Here is an 18221-nt window from a genome sequence, read left to right on the forward strand (position 1 = left end):
TAAGCTGACAAGGAGACAAAGTGGACTATAGAGCACAGGTTACACTTTCCATAGTGAGCTTCTGGAATGTCATTTTCCTCTCTGCACTTCTAGAGTATATAGATGTCTCTTGATAGCACAGAGTAGATGAACACCTGTAATTGCACCATAGCGACCTCACATCTACTGTAATGCTGTGGTTATATATATACAGTATATATATATGTTTTGAGCGACACCTTTATACATTTATGCAACACTTATGCCACTGCCTTTAGCTTTATATATAGGCATTTTTTTAGGGTCTATAATGGAAACTACTATAAATAACCTTTATATAAAGAAGTTTGCTAAATGCCTCTGTCTGTCTTACACAGTCCTATTGTAGATGTAATAATCACTGATATACACCGTTACTTCTTATTTCTGTAGGCATTCTTTCCACCCTCTGCCTCCAGTAATAACCATCTAGAACTAATGGAGGCAGAAGAGGCCAATTACCCACCAATTACAGCGGCGGAGCAGGCAAATTTTACGGGTTTCTCGTCAATTACCTCCAGCTGGAGAAGCTTCCCAAATCCACCTGGTCTAAGTACATCTAGTGAGGCAGAGGCACTGCTGGATGCGACCATGCCAGGTTCTGCATGTAAGTACATTGTATCTTCAATTTTCTTATTATTTTTAACCATGTTTGATTGAAGACTTCAACATTAAATGGGGGCATGATAAAGAAAGTAAAAGGGAGCTAGATCTGGGTATAGCAGTATTATAATAACCAATAATACATGTTCAGAATGGAAAGTTGTACACTAAAGGGGCGTACACCCGGGGAGATTTCAGGTCATTCTCTAAGTGATCTCACTAGAAAATGCCCCTACATTTGCTGGTGAATTTATTCCAACACTACATTATGTATGCGGCATGTAATATACATAGATGGTATGTACAGCAAAAGGATTAATCAGTGCATTGGAATACATGTATGATAGTAGTAATGCAGAGAACTCAGTGTACATATATCCCTATGGAGCGAAGGAGAAATAGACGGAGTTATCTGCATTACTACTATCCTGTAGGGTGGGGGAATTCTGTGATTCTCTTTCCTTGTTTAGCCCCTCCATTGCCTGAACTAGCCCCTCCCTTACCTGAACTAGCTCCTCCCTTGCCTGAAATAGCCCCTCCCTTGCAAGCACTTGCAATGGACCAATAGGTTCATTTGAGCAACTTGCCACTTTTGTGTACCACATATTTATTTCCTACCTGCTATTCATTATGATCACCCTGGGCCTGATTCAGACCTGATCTCTAGGCAATGTACACTCGCTGCCTAGTGAAAGGGTAAGCACCACCCCAACTAACACGCTGGGCATTCCAATGGTACCTCCATACAGGTGTCTCTGATCTACGAGCGCTGGAGAAATCATTCGATGGGTGCCGACCATCGCGTGATTTCTCCCCAACTGCGAACGGATTATTATGCATATCATCCATTCGCAGCCATACCGGGGATCGCGGCGTGCAGTGTGTGTGTGTGGGGGGGGGGGGGGGGAGCACGGCAGGCACTGCGGAAGAAGTTTGGTCCACACACAGATCCAGGTGCTTACTCTACAGATGAGCGCATTAGTGCAAACAGAAGCGTCACAAAGCAGCTTATGCTCTGCAGTCCCGTAATGTTACATTCTAGTAAATTATCCAAGTGTCTATAGATTTCATCGTGGAAACAAAGATATATATTATGCTATATTGTATCTTGTTATAAATGTGACCAGATTGCACATGGTGTAATAGGTACAATGTACTTTTGTTATCATATAGAACATCAGCTGAAATACAGAAGGTAAGAGGATGGATGTCAACAGGTAAGATATGGTGGTGGCAAAGAAAGGAGAGGAATGGGATGAAGAAAGAAGGCGGTGGCAGCAAAGAGAGGAGGTGACAGGGAATGAGACGCAGAATATAGACAGTGGCAGCATAGAAAGGAGAGGAGAGGATGGGGAATGTGACGCATTAAGCAGGCGGTGGCAGTAAATAGAGAAGAGGTGACAGAATGGGATGAAAAATGCAGGCGGTGGCAGTAGAGAGAAGAGAGGAGGTGACGGAAGAGATGAAGCAGGCGGTGGCAGAAAAAAGTTGAAATTTACATTTGAAAACAATTTTAAGCATATAAATTATAAGAAATTATAGTGAAAAGATATAGTAGAGTGAGATATATAGTGAGATATAGAGTGAATAAATAAATATATAGTGGATGAATAGATAGATAGGGCAATGTGATAAAGAAAGCAGGCGGTGGAGGTTGAGAGAAGAGAGGAGGTGACGGAAGAGATGAAGCAGGCGGTGGCAGCAAAAAAAAACATTTTAAGCATATAAGTTATAAGAAATGATAGTGAAAATATATAGTAGAGTGAGATATAGAGTGGATAAATAAATATACAGTGGATAAATAGATTGATAGGGGAATGCAATAAAGAAAGCAGGCGGTGGAGGTTGAGAGAAGAGAGTTGACGGAAAAGATGAAGCAGGCGGTGGCAGCAAAAAATTTTTTTAAGTATATAAGTTATAAGAAATTATAGTGAAAAGATATAGTAGTGTGAGATATATAGTGAGATATAGAGTGAATAAATAAATAGATAGTGGATGAATAGATAGATAGGGCAATATGATAAAGAAAGCAGGCAGTGGAGGTTAAGAGAAGAGAGGAGGTGACGGAAGAGATGAAGCAGGCGGTGGCAGCAAAAAAACAGGTACTTGTGAGTTATCCGGGCTGCCAATTTTGTCCTTAAGTTTGGTTAACTTAAGGACACCCGACCGACGCGATGCCCACGATTTAGCTCCAAATCGGGGGCATCGCGTCGGTCGTGGCCGTTATAAGGGGCTGCGACGCGATGCCCCCGATTTCCCATAGACAGTAATGTTAAAAGACACGATATCGGGGGCATCGCGTCGGTCGTGGCCGTTATAAGGGGCCGCGACGCGATGCCCACGATTTCCCATAGACAGTAATGTTAAAAGACACGATGGACCCGATTTCCCATAGACAGTAATGTTAAAAGACGCGATGGACCCGATTTCCCATAGACAGCAATGTTAAAATAAAATTACAATGTGAAATTGGGCAATATGTTTAAAAAAAATGTTTCATGGCCCCCCACCACCGTTAACGCCACCCCGCTATTGACGCCAACCCGAAGCGTGGCGAGCGCAGCGAGCCCGCGAGGGGCGGCGGTACGCGTCCTCCGACCTTTTCATGCCCTACTATCCACTAGGGCGTGGAGTGAAAATAGAATAGTGTGGCGAGCGCAGCGAGCCACCGAGCCCGAAGCGTGGCGAGCGCAGCGAGCCCCGCGAGGGGACGCGGACACCTGTGAAGCCCGCAAGGGCACGCGGATACCTGTGAAGGTGTCCGCGTCCCCTCGCCACGCTTCGGGCTCGGTGGCTCGCTGCGCTCGCCACACTATTCTATTCTCACTCCACGCCCTAGTGGATAGTAGGGCATGAAAAGGTCGGAGGACGCGTATCGCCGCCCCTCGCGGGCTCGCTGCGCTCGCCACGCTTCGGGTTGGTGTCAATAGCGGGGTGGCGTTAACGGTGGTGGGGGGCCATGAAACATTTTTTTTAAAAACATATTGGCCAATTTCACATTGTAATTTTATTTTAACATTGCTGTCTATGGGAAATCGGGTCCATCGCGTCTTTTAACATTACTGTCTATGGGAAATCGTGTCGGAAATCGGGTCCATCGTGTCTTTTAACATTACTGTCTATGGGAAATCGTGGGCATCGCGTCGCGGCTCCTTATAACGGCCACGACCGACGCGATGTCCACGATTTCGGGCGCGATGAAAAAATCGGCAGCCCGGATAACTCACAAGTACCAAAAAACATTTTAAGCCTATAAGTTATAAGAAATGATAGTGAAAATATATAGTAGAGTGAGACATAGAGTGAATAAATAAATATACAGTGGATAAATAGATTGATAGGGGAATGCAATAAAGAAAGCAGGCGGTGGAGGTTGAGAGAAGAGAGGAGGTGACGGAAAAGATGAAGCAGGCGGTGGCAGCAAATTTTTTTTTTAAGTATATAAGTTATAAGAAATTACAGTGAAAAGATATAGTAGTGTGAGATATATAGTGAGATATAGAGTGAATAAATAAATAAATAGATAGTGGATGAATAGATAGATAGGGGAATGCGATAAAGAAAGCAGGCGGTGGAGGTTAAGAGAAGAGAGGAGGTGACGGAAGAGATAAAGCAGGCGGTGGCAGCAAAAAAACATTTTAAGCATATAAGTTATAAGAAATTGAATAGATAGATAGGGCAATGTGATAAAGAAAGCAGGCGGTGGAGGTTGAGAGAAGAGAGGAGGTGACGGAAGAGATGAAGCAGGCGGTGGCAGCAAAAAAACATTTTAAGCATATAAGTTATAAGAAATGATATTGAAAATATATAGTAGAGTGAGATATAGAGTGAATAAATAAATATACAGTGGATAAATAGATTGATAGTGGAATGCAATATAGAAAGCAGGCGGTGGAGGTTGAGAGAAGAGAGGTGACGGAAAAGATGAAGCAGGCGGTGGCAGCAAAAACATTTTTTAAGTATATAAGTTATAAGAAATTATAGTGAAAAGATATAGTAGTGTGAAATATATAGTGAGATATAGAGTGAATAAATAAATAGATAGTGGATGAATAGATAGATAGGGCAATGTGATAAAGAAAGCAGGCGGTGGAGGTTGAGAGAAGAGAGGAGGTGACGGAAGAGATGAAGCAGGCGGTGGCAGCAAAAAAACATTTTAAGCCTATAAGTTATAAGAAATGATAGTGAAAATATATAGTAGAGTGAGATATAGAGTGAATAAATAAATATACAGTGGATAAATAGATTGATAGGGGAATGCAATAAAGAAAGCAGGCGGTGGAGGTTGAGAGAAGAGAGGAGGTGACGGAAAAGATGAAGCAGGCGGTGGCAGCAAATTTTTTTTTAAAGTATATAAGTTATAAGAAATTACAGTGAAAAGATATATTAGTGTGAGATATATAGTGAGATATAGAGTGAATAAATAAATAGATAGTGGATGAATAGATAGATAGGGCAATGTGATAAAGAAAGCAGGCGGTGGAGGTTGAGAGAAGAGAGGAGGTGACGGAAGAGATGAAGCAGGCGGTGGCAGCAAAAAAACATTTTAAGCATATAAGTTATAAGAAATGATATTGAAAATATATAGTAGAGTGAGATATAGGGCGAAATGTAATAGGGTGCGTTTTTTTTTTTTTTGCGATTTTTCCCGCAAAATATGCCGTTTTCGGGCATTTCCCGAAAATCGCATATTTTATAGGGTGCGATTTGCGGGAAAAATCGCATTTTTTAAAGGTGCGATTTTTAGTTAGACTAAAAATCGCATCCAGATGTTTTCCCATTAAAAAGGATAGAAGTCGCATATTTAATGGGTTGCGATTTTTAGTAAAGCTTACTAAAAATCGCAAAAAAAATAGACCAGGTTCTGCCTGGCGCTTTTATCAGAAACATGCACAGATCATTGAGATCTGTGCATGGTTCTGTTGTAAAAAAATAGTTAAAACAAAAAAAAAGAAAAAAAAACGGCGTGCGGTCCCCCCCCTAAGCATAACCAGCCCCGGGCTCAAAAAGCCGGTGCTGGTATCATAAAATCAAAGGAACAATCAAGTTGGGGTTCCCTGGATTTTATAAAACCAGCACCAGGCTCAAGGTCCGGCGCTGGTTCCCAAAATACGGGGGACAAAATGACTAGGGGTCCCCCGTATTTTAAGAACCAGCACCGGACACAACCAGCCAGCAGGGTAATGCCACAGCCGGGGGGAGACTTTTTATACAAGTCCCCCCGGCCAAAGCATTAACCCCCTGGCTGGTCAGCATGGGCAGGGGTCCTGGGGAAGTGGGGACCCCCCCAATGAAGGGGTCCCCCCCCTCCAGGACTTACCAGCCCATGCTGATAGTCCGGGGCTGTCCCCGATGCCCCTGGGCGGTGGGCATCGGGCTGATATTTGGTGTAAAAGAATAGATAAACTATTGTTTTTTACTGTGGCACTACAAGTGCCAGCAAGCCTCCCCAGCAAGCTGGGACTTGGAGAACCACAAGTCCCAGTCTGCTGGGCATTAAAGGGCCCGCTGGCACTTGTAGTTCCACAGTTAAAAAAATAGTGCACAAAACACACTGACACACATTTTAAATAAAACTTTAATACACACATTACACACATACTAATACTTACCTATCTTCTTCCCGTAGGTAGCCCTGGTCCTGATGTCCTCCGGTCCTGTGTCGGCGTTCCTCTTCATGTCGACGTCCTTCTTGAAGTCGACGTCCCTGTCGGCGATGGCGTCCGGGTCCGACGAAATCCATGGAGGAAGCTGTGGAAGGAAACCATACTCACCTGTCCCAGCGCGACGTAGTCCAGGTAAGGGTCTTGGAAAAAAAACAAACCGACACCCGAATCCAAGCGGACACGACGGAGACGCAACGGTGTTTACATCGTGCGGCTCCGCCTCCCGAATGCCGCTATTGGCCGCCTTGCGGCCTAGCGGCCAATCAGGAGCCGCTAGGCCGCAAGGCGGCCAATAGCGGCATTCGGGAGGCGGAGCCGCACGATGTAAACAAACACACGTGCGTCTCCGTCGTGTCCGCTTGGATTCGGGTGTCGGTTTGTTTTTTTTCCAAGACCCTTACCTGGACTACGTCGCGCTGGGACAGGTGAGTATGGTTTCCTTCCACAGCTTCCTCCATGGATTTCGTCGGACCCGGACACCGGACGCCATCGCCGACAGGGACGTCGACTTCAAGAAGGACGTCGACATGAAGAGGAACGCCGACACAGGACCGGAGGACATCAGGACCAGGGCTACCTACGGGAAGAAGATAGGTAAGTATTAGTATGTGTGTAATGTGTGTATTAAAGTTTTATTTAAAATGTGTGTCAGTGTGTTTTGTGCACTATTTTTTTAACTGTGGAACTACAAGTGCCAGCGGGCCCTTTAATGCCCAGCAGGCTGGGACTTGTGGTTCTCCAAGTCCCAGCTTGCTGGGGAGGCTTGCTGGCACTTGTAGTGCCACAGTAAAAAACAATAGTTTATCTATTCTTTTACACCAAATATCAGCCCGATGCCCACCGCCCAGGGGCATCGGGGACAGCCCCGGACTATCAGCATGGGCTGGTAAGTCCTGGAGGGGGGGGACCCCTTCATTGGGGGGGTCCCCACTTCCCCAGGACCCCTGCCCATGCTGACCAGCCAGGGGGTTAATGCTTTGGCCGGGGGGACTTGTATAAAAAGTCTCCCCCCGGCTGTGGCATTACCCTGCTGGCTGGTTGTGTCCGGTGCTGGTTCTTAAAATACGGGGGACCCCTAGTCATTTTGTCCCCCGTATTTTGGGAACCAGCGCCGGACCTTGAGCCTGGTGCTGGTTTTATAAAATCCAGGGAACCCCAACTTGATTGTTCCTTTGATTTTATGATACCAGCACCGGCTTTTTGAGCCCGGGGCTGGTTATGCTTAGGGGGGGGACCGCACGCCGTTTTTTTTTTTTTTTTTTTGACAACCAAAATCGCATATATGAAAATGCGCACATTTTCAGGACTGAAAATGCGCACATTTTCATGACTAAAAATCGACCTAAATCGCGGCAAATCGCATTTTTTGCCGCTAATTCGCATCTCATTACATATGCGAATTCGCGGCAAAAAATGCGATTTTTAAAGGTGCGATTTGGTGCGATTTTTTTTTAGTCTAAAAAAACGCACCCTATTACATTTCGCCCCTAGAGTGAATAAATAAATATACAGTGGATAAATAGATTGATAGTGGAATGCAATATAGAAAGCAGGCGGTGGAGGTTGAGAGAAGAGAGGTGACGGAAAAGATGAAGCAGGCGGTGGCAGCAAAAACATTTTTTAAGTATATAAGGTATAAGAAATTATAGTGAAAAGATATAGTAGTGTGAAATATATAGTGAGATATAGAGTGAATAAATAAATAGATAGTGGATGAATAGATAGATAGGGCAATGTGATAAAGAAAGCAGGCGGTGGAGGTTGAGAGAAGAGAGGAGGTGACGGAAGAGATGAAGCAGGCGGTGGCAGCAAAAAAACATTTTAAGCCTATAAGTTATAAGAAATGATAGTGAAAATATATAGTAGAGTGAGATATAGAGTGAATAAATAAATATACAGTGGATTAATAGATTGATAGGGGAATGCAATAAAGAAAGCAGGCGGTGGAGGTTGAGAGAAGAGAGGAGGTGACGGAAAAGATGAAGCAGGCGGTGGCAGCAAATTTTTTTTTAAAGTATATAAGTTATAAGAAATTACAGTGAAAAGATATAGTAGTGTGAGATATATAGTGAGATATAGAGTGAATAAATAAATAAATAGATAGTGGATGAATAGATAGATAGGGGAATGCGATAAAGAAAGCAGGCGGTGGAGGTTGAGAGAAGAGAGGAGGTGACGGAAGAGATGAAGCAGGCGGTGGCAGCAAAAAACATTTTAAGCATATAAGTTATAAGAAATTGAATAGATAGATAGGGCAATGTGATAAAGAAAGCAGGCGGTGGAGGTTGAGAGAAGAGAGGAGGTGACGGAAGAGATGAAGCAGGCGGTGGCAGCAAAAAAATATTTTAAGCATATAAGTTATAAGAAATGATATTGAAAATATATAGTAGAGTGAGATATAGAGTGAATAAATAAATATACAGTGGATAAATAGATTGATAGGGGAATGCAATAAAGAAAGCAGGCGGTGGAGGTTGAGAGAAGAGAGGAGGTGACGGAAAAGATGAAGCAGGCGGTGGCAGCAAAATTTTTTTTTAAGTATATAAGTTATAAGAAATTATAGTGCAAAGATATAGTAGAGTGAGATATATAGTGATATATAGAGTGAATAAATAAATAGATAGTGGATGAATAGATAGATAGGGGAATGCGATAAAGAAAGCAGGCGGTGGAGGTTGAGAGAAGAGAGGAGGTGACGGAAGAGATGAAGCAGGCGGTGGCAGCAAAAAACATTTTAAGCATATAAGTTATAAGAAATTATAGTGAAAAGATATAGTAGAGTGAGATATATAGTGAGATATAGAGTGAATAAATAAATATATAGTGGATGAATAGATAGATAGGGCAATGCAATAAAGAAAGCAGGTGGTGGAGGTTGAGAGAAGAGAGGAGGTGACGGAAAAGATGAAGCAGGCGGTGGCAGCAAAAAAAATTTTTAAGTATATAAGTTATAAGAAATTATAGTGCAAAGATATAGTAGAGTGAGATATATAGTGATATATAGAGTGAATAAATAAATATATAGTGGATGAATAGATAGATAGGGGAATGCAATAAAGAAAGCAGGCGGTGGAGGTTGAGAGAAGAGAGGTGATGAAAAATATGAAGCAGGCGGTGGCAGCAATAAAATTTGAGCATATAAATTATAAGAAATTATAGTGAAAAGATATAGTAGAAATGTATAGTATGTATAGTGAGATATAGAGTGAATAAATAAATAGATAGTGGATGAATAGATAGGAGACTGCGATAAAGAAAGCAGGCGGTGGAGGTTGAGAGAAGAGAGGAGGTGACGGAAGAGATGAAGCAGGCGGTGGCAGCAAAACATTTTTTTCAAGATTGCATTTTTATTGAAATTTTCAAACATGTCAAAACAGACATTATGATAAGGAATACAGAATAAAGAGGGGAGATGGGGAAGAAAAAAGAAAAGGCAAGGGAGGGGGGAGGGATGGGGAAGGGGAGGATAACAACACTGTAGATCAAGTAGGACATACAGTTTATAAGTGTTAGGGTTCTGGGGCGTCCTCGCCTAACCTAACTCCGTTGCCTCGGACTAGCAGTTGACGGACGCGTGCAATGCTAGGTTTCGCCTATAATAGCCGTGTCGGAAACAGCCATCAAATGGCAACAATGCTCTGTGGTGGTAAATATCAATAAAATGGCAACAATGCTCTATAGGTGGTATATAACAATGAAATGGCAACAGTAGACAATTCCAGCTACCTATGAACCTATACACAGCTGAGATGGTAAACAGCAAGCGTGATAAGTGAGGAAGAGATGGGAGAAAATCCCCAACTTATCTGAGAGATAGGAATCTGCTGGAAAACAGGAATACTACTGAGCGGAGGATGACACAGGATCAGGGCTGGATCGCTGAATGCTGGGATGAACCCACTGGACAGGCAACCGAGCATGACAGGCAGGACAAGCCTCAGGAACCGGGAACAATCTGGACTGTGAAGGTCAGAACTATAACCGGCGTCTGACCAGTGACCAGCAGGAGTTTAAATAATGCAGGCAGCCAATGCCTGACCTGCAGCCCTAAATGAGGCTTGGATGCAGCTGAGTATTAACCCCTTCCTCCCCGCGGCCGCCTGGCGTCCCCCTAGGCAACCACTGCGGCAGGGGAGGAAGCGGCGATACCCTGTTCCCTGTCCCATCTCCGCCCGCCGGCGTCATCACGCAGCGGCATCCTGGTTGCCTGGCAACCGCCAGGACGCAGTGCCGGGTGATCGCCGGGCGGCGGAAGCTGCTCGTGCGGCTCCTAACTCTGTCCTCACCCGCCGGCGTCGCCACGCAGCGGCGCCCCGGTTGCCTAGCAACAGCCGGGACGTGCTGCCGGGAGACCGCCGGGCGGCGGGGGAGGCCTCTCTCGCGGCTCCTAACAGTACCCCCCTTGAGGAGGTGTCACCGAACCCTTGGCCCCAGGTTTCCCAGGAAACTGCTTGAAGAACAGGGCTTTTAACTTGGGAGCATGCAGGAATTTTTCCGAAACCCAAGACCTTTCTTCTACCCTGTAATTTTTCCAGTGTACCAGGAATTTAAGGTGTCCCCGAACCCTCTTGGAATCTAAAAAATTTTCTACCACAAATTCTTTATGCCCTTGGACAAGGATGGGTTTGGGTTTGCGGTTCTGAGAGGTTCTAAAACGGGTAGAGGAAAACACCGGCTTAAGGAGAGAGCAATAAAACACATTGTTAACCCTCAAAGATCTGGGTAATACAATTTGAAGGCCACAGGGTTGACTTTCTTGAGGATTAAAAAAGGTCCGATAAACTTCGGACCCAACTTCGATGTGGCCTGGTGAAGCTTAATATTACGAGTGGATAACCACACTCTTTGCCCCACCCTGAATCGACAAGGCCTTCTATGTACGTCAACAGAACGTTTAGAACCAAGGGATGCCCGTTCAAGGGCTACATGAATCTTCTTCCAGGACTTCCTTAAATGAGTTACCAGGGACGAGGAGGAAGTGTCCTGTGGCTGGACGTCAAAAGCATTGGATTTAGGATGCATGGGAATCTTCCAGAGGCCGTGTGACACGAGTTATAAGAAAATTCTGCCACTGGAAGTAACTCAGCCCAATCATTTTGGCATTTAGAGACAAAGCACCTTAAGTATTGTTCCAAGCACTGATTGGTTCTTTCGGTCTGCCCATTAGATTGAGGGTGATACCCTGAAGAGAGACTCACATTGATGTCCAAATTTTTACAGAAGGATCTCCAAAATCTGGCTACAAACTGAGACCCCCTATCTGAAACGATATCAACAGGTAACCCATGCAATTTAAAAATATGTTGAATGAACAGGCGAGCCATGGAGATGTGAGACCATGGTTTGTGAGGGATGGACAACGGATGGAGATGGCCAATAGGTGGTCTTCTGGAGAATTTGTTTTGGGCACAGACCCCGCATGACATGACAAACTGATAAGTGTCCGGACGAAAAGTGGGCCACCAAACCGCTCGGGACAGCGACTCCAGTGTCCTCTTCACTCCGGGATGACCAGAAATTTTGGAAGAGTGGAATTCTTTAAGAACCAACATTTGGAGAGTCTTAGGCACAAAAAGACGTCCTTCCGGAGTATCTTTAGGAGCTTGAACCTGGAATGCCAAGACCTGAGAGGCTAGGTCTTGCGTTAAACCAGCCATAATGATGGAGGCTGGCACAATAGAGATCTCTGAAGACTTGGGTTCTTGAACCGGCTGAAAACTACGGGACAAGGCATCCGCTTTAACGTTCTTTGGACCCGGTCTGAATGTAATAATGAAGTAAAACCTTGTAAAAAATAAAGCCCATCTGGCTTGTTGGGGATTCAGACGCTTGGCAGACTAAATATAAGCTAAATTTTTATGGTCAGTGATAACCGTGACCACATGTTTTGCCCCCTCCAACCAGTGGTGCCATTCCTGGAGAGCCCATTTGATGGCCAGAAGTTCACGGTTGCCGTCGTCATAATTTCTTTCTGCGGAAGAAAATTTGCGAGAAAGATATGCGCACGGATGGATCTTTTGGTCGGAAGAATCCTTTTGTGACAGTACGGCACCAGCCCCGATTTCAGACGCGTCCACTTCCACCAGGAAGGGCACCCTAGGGTCTGGGTGTCTTAGGATGGGTGCCGAACAGAAGGCCTCCTTGAGTCTATCAAAGGCCACTATAGCTTGTGTGGACCAATTCTGAGGGTCGGCCCCCTTCTTTGTTAGTTCAACAATAGGGGCTACGATGTCTGAAAAGGAGCAGATGAACCGGCGATAATAATTCCCAAAGCCCAAGAACCTCTGGACAGCCTTTAGACTAGTAGGACGAGTCCATGAGAGAACAGCCTGAACTTTATTTGGGTCCATGGAGAACCCCTTCGGGGAAATGATGTACCCAAGAAATGCAATTTGATCCACCTCAAATTTGCATTTTTCCAATTTGGCGTACAGGCCATTCTCGCAAAGTTTCTGAAGGACCAATTTGACATGGTCGCGATGTTCTGGAAGACTCTTGGAATAAATAAGAATGTCATCAAGGTACACGACAGTGAAGACCCAAAGATATTCTCGAAGAACCTCATTGATGAGGTCCTGGAAAACTGCGGGGGCATTAGAGAGCCCAAACGGCATCACAAGATACTCATAATGGCCCGTATGAGTGTTGAAAGCCGTTTTCCACTCGTCCCCTTCACGAATTCTAATGAGGTTGTATGCTCCTCTTAAATCGATCTTCGAAAAGATGACTGCTTCTCGGACATGATCGAATAAAACTGAAATTAACGGTTAAGAGTTTTTTACCGTAATTTTATTCAAGGCCCGATAATCGATACAAGGCCCCAGGGATCCGTCTTTTTTCTCTATAAAAAAAAACCTGCGCCGACCGGAGTCTTAGATGGGCGAATGAACCCCTTGATAAGATTTTCTTGAATAAATGAGTCCATGGCCTGAGTTTCAGGAATGGAGAGAGCATACAAACGACCTTTAGGTAAGGAAGCCCCAGGGATCAAGTCGATAGCACAATCGAACGGGTGATGTGGTGGTAAAATGTCCGCTTCCTTCTTAGAGAAAATATCGGCGAATTCTTGATATTGAGGTGGTAAAGAGGGGGACAGAGGTTGAGTAATGCGCAACGGAAAGGAGAGGCACTCGTGGTGACAATTGGGACCCCATTCCATTATTTCTCCAGTCTCCCAATTGATGTTGGGGTTATGTGTTCTCATCCATGGTAAACCGAATACCAATGGTGCCATGGGGCAATGAAAGAGAAAAAAAGAAATCCCTTCAGAGTGGAGTGCCCCCACGACAAGTTTAAGAAGTGGGGTGCAATGAGAAATGGTGCCGTTAGTCAAGGGGTATCCATCCAGGCTACACACAGAGGCAAGGATGGAATACCGAGGAATACCAAGTGAGGTGGCCAGGCCTAAATCAAAAAAATTACCAGCCGCACCACTATCTAAGAAGGCCGTGACCTCCGTGATAACCCCAGAGAAGGTGATTTTCGTGGTGACTAAAACCGAGTTTAAAGGGGAAAAGCCTGCTAAACCTAAATGACGTTCCCCACCCTCACTTAGGCTTTGTCTTTTACCGACTTCTGGGGACACTCTACAGCCCGATGGCCTGGACCACCACAGTAGAGGCACAAGCCCCTCCTTCTTTGACGATTTTTCTCGGAAGCAGAGAGGCGTGTGGCCCCTAGCTGCATGGGCTCCTCATCGGAGTCGAGCACCTCCTCTGTGAGTATGGAGGACCACCCACCAGAGGCCTTTTCTCTCTGTCGCTCCCAAAGCCGTCGGTCTATTCTAATGGTGAGCTTCATTAACTCATCCAAAGACGTGGGCACGGGGTATTGTACCAAACAATCTTTAATGCGTTCGGACAACCCAACCCTGAATTGGCTTCGGAGAGCGGGATCATTCCACCCAGAATCGACTGCCCATCTTCTAAATTTAGTGCAGTATGCTTCTGCGGGGCCCCTACCCAGTTTCAGGGAACGCAGATTAGCTTCTGCTGAGGCGATGCGATCTGGGTCATCATAAAGGAGGCCCATAGCCGCAAAGAAGTTGTTTACCGAGGTGAGGGCTTCTGCACCTGCGGGAAGTCCAAAGGCCCATGTCTGAGGGTCCCCTTGGAGGAGAGAAACAGTTATCCCTACCTTTTGCGTCTCTGACCCTGAAGAGAGTGGACGCAACTTGAAATACAATTTACATGCCTCCCGAAAATTGAAAAACTGGGATCGATCCCCCGAAAACCGATCCGGGAGATTAACCTTGGGCACAATTGGACGGGGAGTAGAGAGGGATTGCGCTACCCTCTCATCTTGAGCATTTACCTGGAGGGTAAGGTCCTGAATTCTCTGGGTTAAGTTATGTACCTGACCGGCAAGGACCTGTGCTGCGGACTGCGGAGCGGTGTCCATCTAACCAATGATAGGAGTCTGAGTATATATTTTCTAGTTGTGTGAGGCCGGTTATAATGTTAGGGTTCTGGGGCGTCCTTGCCTAACCTAACTCCGTTGCCTCTGTTGCAATGCTAGGCTTCACCAATAATAGCCGCGTCCGAAAGAGCCAGTTAGTCCGGCTCTAACCCCGATGCCACCAGGTCTTGTGTGTGATAACGCATCCGCTAAGGATAGCAGAGAACAAGGGGAACCTCTAACTAATATGACTCTTAGGCAAGGAGTCCCAAACCTCCTGAGGAGAATGACTCTGTAGGGATTACTCCACAGGAAACCCGAATGCAGGGTAATGCAACAACGATGAATCCTATCAAATGGCAACCATGCTCTGAGGTGGTATATACAATCAAATGGCAACAATGCTCTGTGGTGGTATATAACAATGAAATGGCAACAGTAGACAATTCCAGCTACCTATGAACCTATACACAGCTGAGATGGTAAACAGCAAGCGTGATAAGTGAGGAAGAGATGGGAGAAAATCCCCAACTTATCTGAGAGATAGGAATCTGCTGGAAAACAGGAATACTACTGAACGGAGGATGACACAGGATCAGGGCTGGATCGCTGAATGCTGGGATGAACCCACTGGACAGGCAACCAAGCTTGACAGGCAGGACAAGCCTCAGGAACCGGGAACACTCTGGACTGTGAAGGTCAGAACTATAACCGGCGTCTGACCAGTGACCAGCAGGAGTTTAAATAATGCAGGCAATGCCTGACCTGCAGCCCTAAATGAGGCTTGGACGCAGCTGAGTATTAACCCCTTCCTCCCCGCGGCCACCTAGGCAACCGCTGCGGCAGGGGAGGAAGCGGCGATACCCTGTTCCCTGTCCTATCTCCGCCCGCCGGCATCATCACGCAGCGGCATCCTGTTTGCCTGGCAACCGCCGGGACGCACTGCCGGGAGATCGCCGGGCGGCGGCGGAAGCTGCTCGTGCGGCTCCTAACTCTGTCCCACCCGCCGGCGTTGTCACGCAGCGGCGTACCGGTTGCCTAGCAACAGCCGGGACGTGCTGCCGGGAGACCGCCGGGCGGCGGGGGAGGCCTCTCTCGCGGCTCCTTTCAATAAGTAGGTACAGGTATAAAGATAATGCATTACATACAGCATTGAGAAAGGAGACATGACAATTTCTAGACAGATAAGAAAAGGCTATCATAATATATAAAATCTAGGCTAAAAATCTTAGGTAGGTTTGGACAATTTATATGCCATCCAGGCCGTCTTTGCCGATGGGGACAGAGAAGATATGGCGTAAGCAGAACCCTCTGTTTCAAACCGGTAATGGTCGTGTACCGCTTCTTTGATAGTTAAGATCGTTAAGATCGTAGGAACTAAAGGAGTCTGCCAGTGACTAGACAGAAATAGTTTGGTAGAGATTAAGATTCACATAATGAACATCTTTATGGATGTGGTCTGGAAATAGATGAAATAGTGCTATCTTCGGATGTGGACATATGACAAACCCCAATATGTCCGAGAGTAGCGTAAATACTTTGTCCCACATTCCCTTCAGTTTTGGACATGACCAGAATATATGATACAATGTTCCCACTCCCCCGCACTGTCTCCAGCATGTGCTATCAGTAGATAGCCACATAGAATGTAGGAGGGCTGGGGTAAAGTATAGTCTATGGGTCAATTTGTAATATTGTTCTATGTGCGATTGGCATTTAGATATATGGAAACAATTGTAGTAAACTGTTTTCCATTCAGCTTCGGATAACGAAACCTGCAAATCTTGTTCCCATTTACCTTGAAAATTCAATTTATTAGGCTGTTGTGGGTCTGTAAGTAGGTTATACCACCAGGTTATGGAGCCTTTAGTGGTCAATCTTGCAAATCTATGGGAGATGAATTTGGGCAAAGGTCCTACTTTATGTGGAGTGGGGCTCGTGCTCTGCAGCCAATGTCGTACCTGGAGATATTTGTAAAAATGCTTGGTGGGAATGGAGGAGTTTTGGACATCACTAAATGGGATTAAAGTGCCCTCTTTAAGGAGGGAGTCTAATGTCAATATACCCCGAGCTATCCACAGGTCCAGTGAAAGGTCTGGAATCATATGGGCCAATCCCACAAGGGACAGATCGGGGGAAGGGAGAGTGATTTCTGATGTCTTCGCCACTAGGGTCAGCCATGATCATCTAGTAGAATCTAGTATGTGAGAATGTTCGATACACTTAGGGGCTGCAGATGGGGGAAGCCACAAAATATCAGTGATAGCTAAGGGTAAGGCAAGACCCTGTTCTAGCAAGACCCAGGGTTTGACATTCTCTCTAACAAACCACTCGTGGAGTGGGGCCAAAATACAGGCCACTTGATAAGAAGGTCGGGGAACGCCAATCCCCTTTTGATTTAGGAAGGCACATTATACTTCTGGCTAATCTAGGCTTTTTTCCTCTCCAAATACATTTTGCGAATATCCCATTGAATTTGGTTAGTAAATGTTTTGGGAGGAGGATGGGAATGGTCCTAAAAAGATATAGCAACTTAGGGAGTAAGATAATTTTAAGAGCTGATATGCGGCCTAGCCATGATGTCTCAAGAAGCATCCAAGAGTCTACTTAGTAATGGTAGGTAATTAATTGGCAGAGATTATGTCCGAGATTTTAGGGGTGATTTGAATACCTAAATATTTAATGCTCAATGGTTTATTAATGGGTAAAGCTTCTGTTTTCGAGCTATTTAATTTATAGTATGAAACTGAAGAGTAGGTATGCAGTATCCTATGGAGAGAGGTTAGGGATGTGGAAGGATTAGTAATTGTGAGTAGGACGTCGTCCGCAAATAAAGATATCTTATAAAAGCGCCCAAATAGGAGTGGGCCTTCTATGTCAGGGGCCGATCTAATGGCTTCCGCCAGTGGCTCAATTGCAAGTACAAACATGAGCGGAGATAGCGGGCACCCCTGCCGGGTACCATTAGAAATTGTAAACGTGGACGAGAGCATACCATTTACAAAAACTTTGGCCGATGGATTGGAGTATAGGGCCATAATAGAGGATAAGGCCCTATCTCCAAATCCAAATTTGCGGAGGACAGCTTGTAGGTAGCCCCAATGGAGTCTGTCGAACGCCTTCTCCGCGTCCAACAACAGGACCAAAAGCGGCTCCGCCGTCCTAGAGAAGGCGTCCCACAGATGTATAGTTCTCCTCGTATTATCTGGGGCCTGGCGTCCCATCACAAAACCCACTTGATCTTGGTTAATTAAGTATGGAAGGATCTGATTAAGCCTATTTGCAATCAATTTAGCATAGATTTTCACATCAGTATTTAGAAGGGCTATGGGGTGGTAATTCGTTACAATTTTAGGATTTTTACCTGGTTTTGGAAAGGTCACAATTCGGGCCTCCAACATCTCAGTTGGGAAAGAGCCCCGCTTCGATGCTTCATTAAAGAGAGGGTCTAGCAACGGAGGTAGTCGGTCTCGGTACATTTTATAAAATTTATTGATATACCCATCTGGGCCAGGCGCTTTTTCAGACGGCAAGTTA

The 18221-nt window shown here is 45.3% G+C and overlaps 1 long non-coding RNA gene across 1 annotated transcript in view; it reads right to left on the minus strand.

Moving 5' to 3' along the window:
• Window positions 1-529: 529 nt before the first annotated feature.
• Window positions 530-18221, minus strand: part of LOC146027128 (uncharacterized) — a 39470-nt gene continuing 21778 nt past the window's right edge. Inside the window, exon 3 of the long non-coding RNA XR_014454690.1 lies at window positions 530-619. This is a non-coding gene — a long non-coding RNA (uncharacterized LOC146027128). The remainder of the gene's footprint in view (window positions 620-18221) is intronic.

Source organism: Crinia signifera, chromosome 8 (genome assembly GCF_055691185.1).
Source record: "Crinia signifera chromosome 8, ASM5569118v1, whole genome shotgun sequence".
Taxonomy (NCBI): Eukaryota; Metazoa; Chordata; class Amphibia; order Anura; family Myobatrachidae; genus Crinia; species Crinia signifera.